We start from the raw sequence: 9,987 nt of genomic DNA, 5'->3' as shown, positions 1-9,987 counted from the left end.
AAAAATGTCCAAAATTACTCTAAAACATAAAAAAAAAAGATCAAAATAACCAAAAAACCTAAAACAATGACCAAAAATACCCCATAAGACTTAAAAATGACCAAAATACTTTCGAAACCCTTTAAAATTACTAAAAGACCCTTAGAACCTAAAAATAACTTAATGACACTGAAACCTAAAAAATGACCGAAATGACCTCGTAAACTAAAAAATTACTTAAATACACTTAGAACCTAATGACCGTACTTTTGTCACATTCGGTAGTACCTTTACTTTTTTCTCACATTTGACAGTTTCATTGTTACATTAGGCAATACTAACTTCACATTTGATTATACTTTTGTTACATTTGATGGTACCATTATTTCTTTCTCACATTTGATAGTTCTAATGTCACATTGGGCAGTACCAAATCACATATGATCATACTTTTGTTATATTCAATAGTTCTATTTATTTTTTCAAAAAAAAAAAAATAGTTCTATTATTTTTTAGTCACATTAGGCAATACCAATTTCATATATACTTTTATTGATTTATAACAATCTTGGTAATAATTAAAATGTTAACAATGAATTTTCCCAAAATAGTTACAAACTTGAAAATTAACAAAAATACCTGAAAATTAAGGATTTCAAAAAATAGTCCTAAAAATATATAAAATGACTAAAATACATTTTTAAACTTTCAAAATTTATAAAAAAAAAATCACTGAAAATAAACAAAGTAGCGCTAAAAATACCTAGAATGATTACAATACTAAATATTTTGAAAATGACCATAATAGTATCAAAACATAAACAATTTAGGCCTTAGTGTGTTTTCTTGAAGAACTTGAAATTGAAACTTTAAACAAATTTAAGCCTTAAAGCATGTTCTTGAAGAACTTGATATCCCAGATATGAAGGGAAAGAGTGTAAAATTTAGAAGCAAATAAATTATGCATTCTAATTAAAATAGCTAATGATTTTAGCTATAACTACATTTCAAAATAATTTTAGATTTCAAAGTCTACCAAAATGCAATGTTATCAATAGTTAACAATTACATTCGATTGTTTTCAGTAAACATGAGCACTCCTAGCCAACCTCACACGGGCAACATCACAAATCTAATTGTCAACTAGATTGCATGTGTGCATACAACACATACATTTGTAATCATGATTCATGAATGATACAAATTCAATCTCCCTTTCAATAAAAGAGAAAATTCACTAAATTGTAGCATTTTCCAAAAAATTCAGTCATCAATTTATACAAATCACTGTCATTTGAGTGACCGAAAATAATCATGTAGTGGAATATTTCTAGCATTTTCTATTATTTTGGAACATTGTTCATTTTCTTTTGAAAGCACTAGATTTGATGCCAACTTGTATCGCAAACGTTCCGACCAGTTCTCCTACAAAAAGTAGACACTGTTGATAAAGAAGCAGTTAAAGCAAATTATGTGAAAACTGTAAAACAAGTGAATATATAATGAATTGCGTGAATCTTACTAATAAATTAAAAATGATCCAAGTGGTCTTTTCGGAGGGCTAACTTGGAGAGCATCTTGCTCTTCAATGTTCTTCACTCTCCCCATACTCCTATCGCAATATAGCATGAAATAAAAACAAGGTAAGCAATAACATACATTAAAAAGTAAATAAATTTCACAGTTGAAAGATCCTAGAAATGTTTATTATTTGTCGAACAATGAGGGGGGGGGGGGGGGGGGGAAGTTAACAACAAAAAAAAATTCAAGTTCCGGACAGCAATAGGAACATTCAATCAAATTAAACAAAGGAGGAACATAAGGGCCAAAGAAGAAGAAAAAAAATAAAGGAGGAAGTTAATTAATAAAGCAATTCAAATATCCCTTGAATTAGAGTAACACTTAAGAAAGTGTGTCTGCTTTTTAAATTAAAGAAAAGGCCAATATGGCCCGCAAAAGCTTTCTGAAAATCTCAGTTATGAGTAAAAATATGGGTGTCTTTTTGTCCACCTCTTTAATCAAGTCTCTCAAAGTCCAAGCCAGTAGCAGCCTGACCTTGGAACTCATATATTTACACGCTATGCAAATTTTCACTGCAACAACACACATGGGATGGAGGGACTATGTTATGATTAGAGGTAAAGCAAGCAAAGCAGGCACCATAATAGAAATCCAAAGAAGTATAGTATAGAACTACCTAGCTATAGCTTTAGCTTTAGCTTTTGACCTCCTCTCAGTCTATTGGTCTAAATTGGGAGAGAAAAAGTCCTAGGATCTGGTGAGTAAAGAAGAATAAGAAGTGCAATGGTTTAAGGCGTGAGGGAATCTGTTGGTGGGGTTGTTGGCTATTTTGCCTATTTGCTTGCCTTGGGAGGTTTCAGAAATTAATGCCATTCAATCTTTGCAGCTTATTATGAGAGACTCATTTCAGGATATGGAGGACAGTGATTCTAAGGCATTGAAGTTCATTCAGTAGAATGATACTGAGATGCAGGGGATAGATGAACTCAGTTCAGTGGCATGTGAAATGGTCAGATTGATTGAAACAGCAACAGTTCCAATTGTAAGGGTTGATTCAGCCGGTCTCATCAATGGATGGAATGTAAAAATCGTGCTATTTGCTTAGTAAATAGGATTGTGCTAATTTAAGTTAAAACCCTATAAAACAAGTACTTCCATAGGCTGGTGAAGAAAAGAAGAGTAAATAATATGGGCAATGTTTATTTCATACTGACACATACCAATTGTAGCACATAACTGTCATGATTTCAGTGCAAGAAGTGTGTGCATAGTTGTATGCAATAATCGGTTTGCACTAACATTTACCCAAATAACAGAATATCAAGACTCAAGCAGGCATATGGGCAATGCATTGAAGTGACTAGGAACAAGTTGCTGCAAAAGTCCCGGTGAATCGACTTAAGCCTGGTCTCAAGTTGATAATCACATCACTTCAAAGTGCTATATGGCAGTGAGGTTTTTTCTTTTATCAAGAAAAAAAAAAAGGGAGAGAGGTAATGTGTGCCTTGAAATTGGACATGAGCAGGTCTATGACATGAGCAACTAAATTTACGTAGTGAGACAGTCATAAAAAAATATAAAACAAAAAAACAAAAAACAAAAAAAAAACCTTGCCATTGAGTAAGCACTAGCATAAAAAGTAGTAGTCCGTTTCATTCTAGTTGGCCATCCAAAAATGCTATTGACTGATTCAACATGTCAATATAAAATAACATGATGTTTCTAAAAATTTCGTTATTTTGATCTACAATCTCTTAAATTTTTTTTTTTTTTTTGATAAATCAGAAAATTTTATTAGCACAGACACCAGAAACAACCTGAGATGCAAATAGCAACCAAAAGTACAAAAAACCCAATTCTGTACTAGCCTAAATGCAACACAACAGCTCTCAAACTCTAAAACTCTAAAACTAGAAAACACTCAAAACAAAATTCAAAATTTGATTCCGAGATGCTGCAACAGCTACAGAATTACAACTTAGTTGGACACCACATAGAAAAGAAATGAAATAGAAACAAAGAAATAGCAACTCTATACCCGTGTCCTCCCTAGGACATTAAAGAAAAAATTAATTTCTTTATAAAAACCCTTCCCCCTTAAATACATAGATGCCTTTTTCCTCTGCTAACCAATAAAATAAAATAAAATAAATACAAATAAAATTTCAACACCACACTAACAAGAACCCACACCCCCTGATGAGCAGAACACAAAGCCACAAGTTTTGGAAAAATTGAATCCCTAAAAAGCATTTCAACAAGCACCTTCTGTGCCACTTATATGAAAGAACAAAATTGGAACCTCACCAGCATCGAAATTTGCCAACGTTACAGTGAAATGAAATTTAAGAGCGAAATTCCAAATTTTCTCAAAAATCAAAAAAGAAAAAGGGGCACAAAACAATGACAGAGAAATTAGGGTTTTGTTTGATTCTTACCTTAAACAAAATCAAAACGAGTTGATCCCTTAAAAAACCCTCAGCGGTGAGTAAATGAGGACGCTGATGGGATGAAGTGAAGTTGACGGACATGGGAGAAGAAGCAATTTGAGGTTTTTTAAGAGAAGGAAAAAGAGGGAGCACACGAGAGAGAGAGAGAGAGAGAGAAAGGATATGAAGTTAAAGAGAGAATCACCTGTTTTTCGATTTTTTTTTTGGCTTTTATATACTAACCTAGTCTCTCGGTAACAGGTTTCGCACTAAACTTAAATCAACGGTCACAATTAAAATAACACTAATTAACGGTATAGATTTGGGTGGGTACCGTACCCCCTAAAAAAAATAAGGGGTACAGTAGAATGACCCAATTTTTAAAATCCTAACAATTTATTATTTTTCTTTTAAAAAAAAATTTATTAGGAAATAACTAATTTATATTTTATCATGCCACACTCACAAATCACAAACAAACATTGATTAACATTATTTTAATATTTAATTAATTAAGCTTTTGATAATGTCATAAAATTTAACTCAATTGAGGTTCTCAAAACCATAGTTTTAAAAACTGTACCAAACCACCAGTTAAACCATGAACCAAAGCATTTTCTGGAATGGTTTGGTGTAAAATACCAAATATGCAATAACTCATTATCAAAACAGGTAAATTGATGGATTGCACATGTTAATCTTTTTAACCCGCAGATAAAACCAAAAAAATACAGATTGGTCCGCATAGAACAAGAGCAACCAATATCACAATGATAACACTTGATTGATTTTAATCATCAGTTGTCTTTAGAGATTTAAATAATTTTGTTATGCTCTAGGATTTAATGATTAAGTTAAAAATTTATTTTGAATTTCTATGAGAGATTTTGTTTGTGTATGTGTGTGTGTGTTTTTTCTTTTTCTTTTTTTCTGTACTCTCTAATTTTATGTCATATGATGCAATTTTTTATTTTAACAATTTTTTAATTTACCTAAATGGAGTGTTTTTATTTTATTTTAGTTGCTTTTTATAATTATTAAATATATCATTTAATTAATTAACAAACCTACAAATCAACCAATAAACAACTGGTTGAACTAATGATCCAGTGAACCAATTTTTCAGTCGAGTTAACCGTTGGTACAGTTTTTATAACTATGCTTAAAACATTATGATTATATTTCTTTAAAAACTTTTGAAGTCTTAACCCCAAATAACTGTAACTAAAGTTTATTTTTCTTTATCTATACTACTATTTAAGGGGCTTCTCCTGTTTGGATTCCACATTTTTCATGCCTAAGATACCCTCATCATACCCACTTACAAGTTTTCAACCACCGAGGATAGATATGTAAATTAAATCTCCTACACTTTAAAACCACAAACTCACGTACGCTTTACAGTTTCTATCTCACTTTCTCTCTCTCATTCTTCTTCAAATTAAAGACATTTAGTTTAGCTCTACATCATCTTCTCTTTTTCTTCATATTAAAGATATTTACTGTCAGAGGCTTCAACAAATTTTCAGGTTCTATCTTTTGCAAGTTCCTCTTTATTTTCTTTTCTTTTGTTTATGATTCACTTTCTTTAAGTTCTACTTTTTTTTTTTTTTTTTCTTATATGTATCACGTTAACTCTTTTTTTTTTTTTTTTTCCCCTTCTTCTTTATTTTAAAATGTAATTTTGAAATAAATGGTTCCTTCATATACTCCACCATTGTACTTCTTAATGAATTGTCATTTCATGTTGTAGGTATTGTGATCCAAAGACAGGGTTGTCTTATGCTACAAAAGAAGTATTCAAAATCATTCTCCAACAGTTAAACAGTATGACTTCCCTTACCTCTTTTAATAGCCTTTGTTTACATTTTAAGAAATTATAACCATGATCACCTCATGAATAGATAGTGAGTTTTTTTAAAAAAAAAATAAGGTCAACAATGTCCATCACTCTCTTATTAGGTTTTTAATTTTATTATTTCTTTAAAAAAAAAAAAAAAGGTTTTTCATTTTATCAAAAGGTTAACCACAATTATCTATTTCTAACTGCATTTGCACTAAATTTGAGTTCTACTTTTTTTTTTTTTTTATATATATATATATGTATCACGTTAACTCTTTCTCTTTTTTTTTCTTTTTTTTTTTTAATTTAATTTTGAAATGTTGGTGGTGACTAAAAACAAAAAAAAGCCACGTTGTATAAAAAAAAAAAAAAATCCTACGTTTTGTAAAAAAAAAAAACTATGGCCGACCCTTTTTCTTTTCAAATTCAAAAAAAAAAAAAAACCCTTAACACGTTTGAATTCCACTCCCACATTTTACTCCTAACAAATTGTTTGAATTCCACTCTCCCATGTTTTACTCCTAAGAAACTGCTTTACTTTTTTTTTTTTCTTTTTTTTTTAAATTTAATTTTGAAATGTTGGTGGTGACTAAAAACAAAAAAAAGCCACGTTGTATAAAAAAAAAAAAAATCCTACGTTTTGTAAAAAAAAAAAACTATGGCCGACCCTTTTTCTTTTCAAATTCAAAAAAAAAAAAAAAAAAAAAAAAAAAAAAAAACCTTAACACGTTTGAATTCCACTCCCACATTTTACTCATAACAAATTGTTTGAATTCCACTCTCCCATGTTTTACTCCTAAGAAACTGCTTTACTTTTTTTTTTCTTTTTTTTTTTTTAATTTAATTTTGAAATGTTGGTGGTGACTAAAAACAAAAAAAAGCCACGTTGTATAAAAAATAAAAAAAAAAATCCTACGTTTTGTAAAAAAAAAAAACTATGACCGACCCTTTTTCTTTTCAAATTCCAAAAAAAAAAAAAAACCTTAACACGTTTGAATTCCACTCCCACATTTTACTCCTAACAAATTGTTTGAATTCCACTCTCCCATGTTTTACTCCTAAGAAACTGCTTTACTTTTTTTTTTCTTTTTTTTTTTAATTTAATTTTGAAATGTTGGTGGTGACTAAAAACAAAAAAAAAAGCCACGTTGTATAAAAAAAAAAAAAAAAAATCCTTCGTTTTGTAAAAAAAAAAAACTATGGCCGACCCTTTTTCTTTTCAAATTCAAAAAAAAAAAAAAAAAAAAAAAAAAAAAAAACCTTAACACGTTTGAATTCCACTCCCACATTTTACTCCTAACAAATTGTTTGAATTCCTACTCCCATGTTTTACTCCTAAGAAACTGCTTTACTATCAAATTTAAAAATTTTAACTTCTCTTTAACTTCTTTTGCTTATCCAGTTTTTATTTTATTTTATTTAAGTTTCATGTTATATCCTCCTTCCTTTTCATCTTCTTCTTCTTCTAGATATATCTAAAGATACACATTCTACATAGCCATGATAATGAATCAATGATAATATACAAATAGAAAAAAAAAGGGTCGGCCAGAGTTTTTTTTTTTTTTTTTTTTTTTTTTTTTCTTTTACAAAAGTGGATTTTTTTTTTTTTTCAAAATAAAAACGTGGTAGATAATTTTTTGTTAAAAACAATTATAACCATAAAAAAAAAAAAAAAACTTTTAACATTATTGACTCATACGTGGTATTGATGATTATCACTACCAACATTTTCGGATAACTACTATTTTATTCAAATGTTTGCTTTATTCTTTTTTTTTTTTTTTTTTGGGAGAAGAATTTTCTATTTCTATTTGAATTCAAATATTTCAAACACAAACTCTAACAAACTTAAGCTATTATCTTTAACAACATATACCTTCAAACGTTGGTTGGTTAATTAAAGTTTTAAAAAAAAAAAAAATACTTGGTTTAACCCTAATTCTTTTATCTCTCTCAGGTTCACGTACGCACAAACTTTTTGGATTGCATTGAGGAGTCATTGGAATGAAATATTAGATAAGTTCGGGTGAGAGACTTTACAAGAATTATTATATGTATTAAACCTCACATAAAGTGGTTGTTATCTAAGAAACTGTTGTAAAAAAATTCCTTTTGTAATAGAAACTATATTTCTTTTGTATACAATTAACGTGTATCTTTTGCCATAAAATTTTCAAATTAAGCTTTTATTTACTTATGTTATGGATGTGTAGTAAATGACTAAATTTTAGGATTAAAAATACTACATTTTACGAATAGACAAAAAATGATAACTGTCATACATAAAATTTCAAAAAAAAAAAAAAAAAAAAAACCACATCAACAACACCAAGAACGTGAGAGACTTTACAAGAATGAAATATTAGACTTTTAATTTTTTTTCCCTAAAATTTAGCATTTTATTTTTTTTCAAAATCAGATATGTTAGTGCCTAAATATAAGGATATGGATGGAGAAATTATAGTAGTAGTTTTATTGTACGAGTCTTTCTTTTCCAAAATATGGACGACATTAAAAAAAAAAGAAAAAAAAAAGAGAAAAACGTGAGATTTATTTTGTATACAATTAACATGTATCTCTTCACATAAAATTTCCAATTTAAGTTTTATTTACTTATGTTATGGATGTGTAGTAAATGACTAAATTTTAGGATTAAAAAAAACTACATTTTAGGAAAAGACAAAAAATGATAACTGTCATACATAAAATTTGAAAAAAAAAAAAAAACAACAACAACAACATAGATAGAGAGAGAGAACGTGAGAGAAGAAGAGAGACATTGTAAGTGTGGGTTTAAAACTAGAAAGAAAACTATAGAAGAAGAGAACAGAAAAATCGAAGTAAAAGGACACAAAGTACAAAGACTAATAAGAACGGAAACAGAGAAACTGAGAAAGAGAACACAGAGAATAAAGCCAACACAGAGAATATGGAAAAATAAATAAATAAGACAAGTTTGCTTCTTCTCTTTCACTTCAGCTCAAAAATTGCAATTAACTTGATCAAGGGAGGCATCCAATGAATGGAGAATGCTATCATACGTGAAGAAAAAGAAAAACTATTTAACTTATGCAATTAATAAGTTGTCTGTAAATATCTGACAATACTCTCTACTCGAACCTATCAGTTAAACTTATGCTTTAATTAAACTTGCGCATTTTCATAATAATAATAATAGAAACATATTCATATCCAAAATAAACCAAGAATAATTTTTTGATTCTATTTTTTTTTCATAATGTGGTGATGGATACAAACGGTTATAATAGAAGATCAGGTTTTTTATTATTTTTAATCATAAATGAACGTTAAGAATACCACATGTCTACATCCCATATTTATAAGATGGACTAAACAAATATCATTGAAAATTATTAAAAACATTTTACGTGAAAAAATAAAGTTAAAAAATTTTAAAATTAGTGATTACAAATCTTGCCAAAAATTCAAACGAAATAAAATATAGTCTTCAATAAATCAATAAAATAGAATGATATACATTTATGAATGGTATAAATATATGTATGGAACTTCATATTGTTACAAAAATTATATTATGGCATAAAGTAGTACATAGATAGAGAGAGAGAACGTGAGAGACTTTACAAGAATGGAATATTAGATTTAAATTTTTTTTCCCTAAAATTTAGCATTTTATTTTCTTTCAAAATCAATTATGTTAGTGCCTAAATATAAGGATATAGAAGGCGAAATTATAGTAGTAGTTTTATTGTAGGAGTCTTTTTTTTTCCAAAATATGGAAGAGATTAAAAAAAAAAAAAGGATTTTTAAAATAGTTCATGGATAGATGTATATATATATATATATATATATTTATTTATTTAAAAAAAAAAAAACAAAGTACAAGATGTAAAAACTTTGAATTTTCGAAAAAGATAAAACAGAAAAAATGATTATATTTTTCATTACCAAAAAACGTATTATTTACTTCAAAAAGTAAATTAAACATTAAGTTAAGAGAGGAGAATATACTTAGTTTAATACTTTGGTCTAAATTTAAAGTGCGATTTTTTTAAATAGTACATGGAAAAGGTACTATTTAAATAATGGAGTGCATGATCAAGCAATATTGAACATGTAGGCCATTGATGAGTATTATGTGTAGTGAAATAATTTTTCATCACACCCCTAGACTTTTTTTATTTATTTTTTTTTTTGTGATTGGAAAATGTAATAATCCAAAATTATAAT

At 28.3% G+C, this 9,987-nt stretch overlaps 1 long non-coding RNA gene across 1 annotated transcript; it reads right to left on the bottom strand.

Moving 5' to 3' along the window:
* Nucleotides 1–1,103: 1,103 nt before the first annotated feature.
* On the bottom strand, nucleotides 1,104–4,134 carry LOC126706325 (uncharacterized). The gene is made up of 3 exons (XR_007648554.1): nucleotides 3,939–4,134; nucleotides 1,502–1,591; nucleotides 1,104–1,404 (listed from the first exon to the last, which is right to left on the bottom strand). It is a non-coding gene; the product is annotated as an uncharacterized LOC126706325 (long non-coding RNA).
* Nucleotides 4,135–9,987: the final 5,853 nt, after the last annotated feature.

Source organism: Quercus robur, chromosome 11 (assembly GCF_932294415.1).
Source record: "Quercus robur chromosome 11, dhQueRobu3.1, whole genome shotgun sequence".
Lineage (NCBI taxonomy): Eukaryota > Viridiplantae > Streptophyta > Magnoliopsida > Fagales > Fagaceae > Quercus > Quercus robur.
The sequence above is the reverse complement of the archived record's forward strand: the minus strand, read 5'-3'. Positions and strand labels throughout refer to the sequence as shown.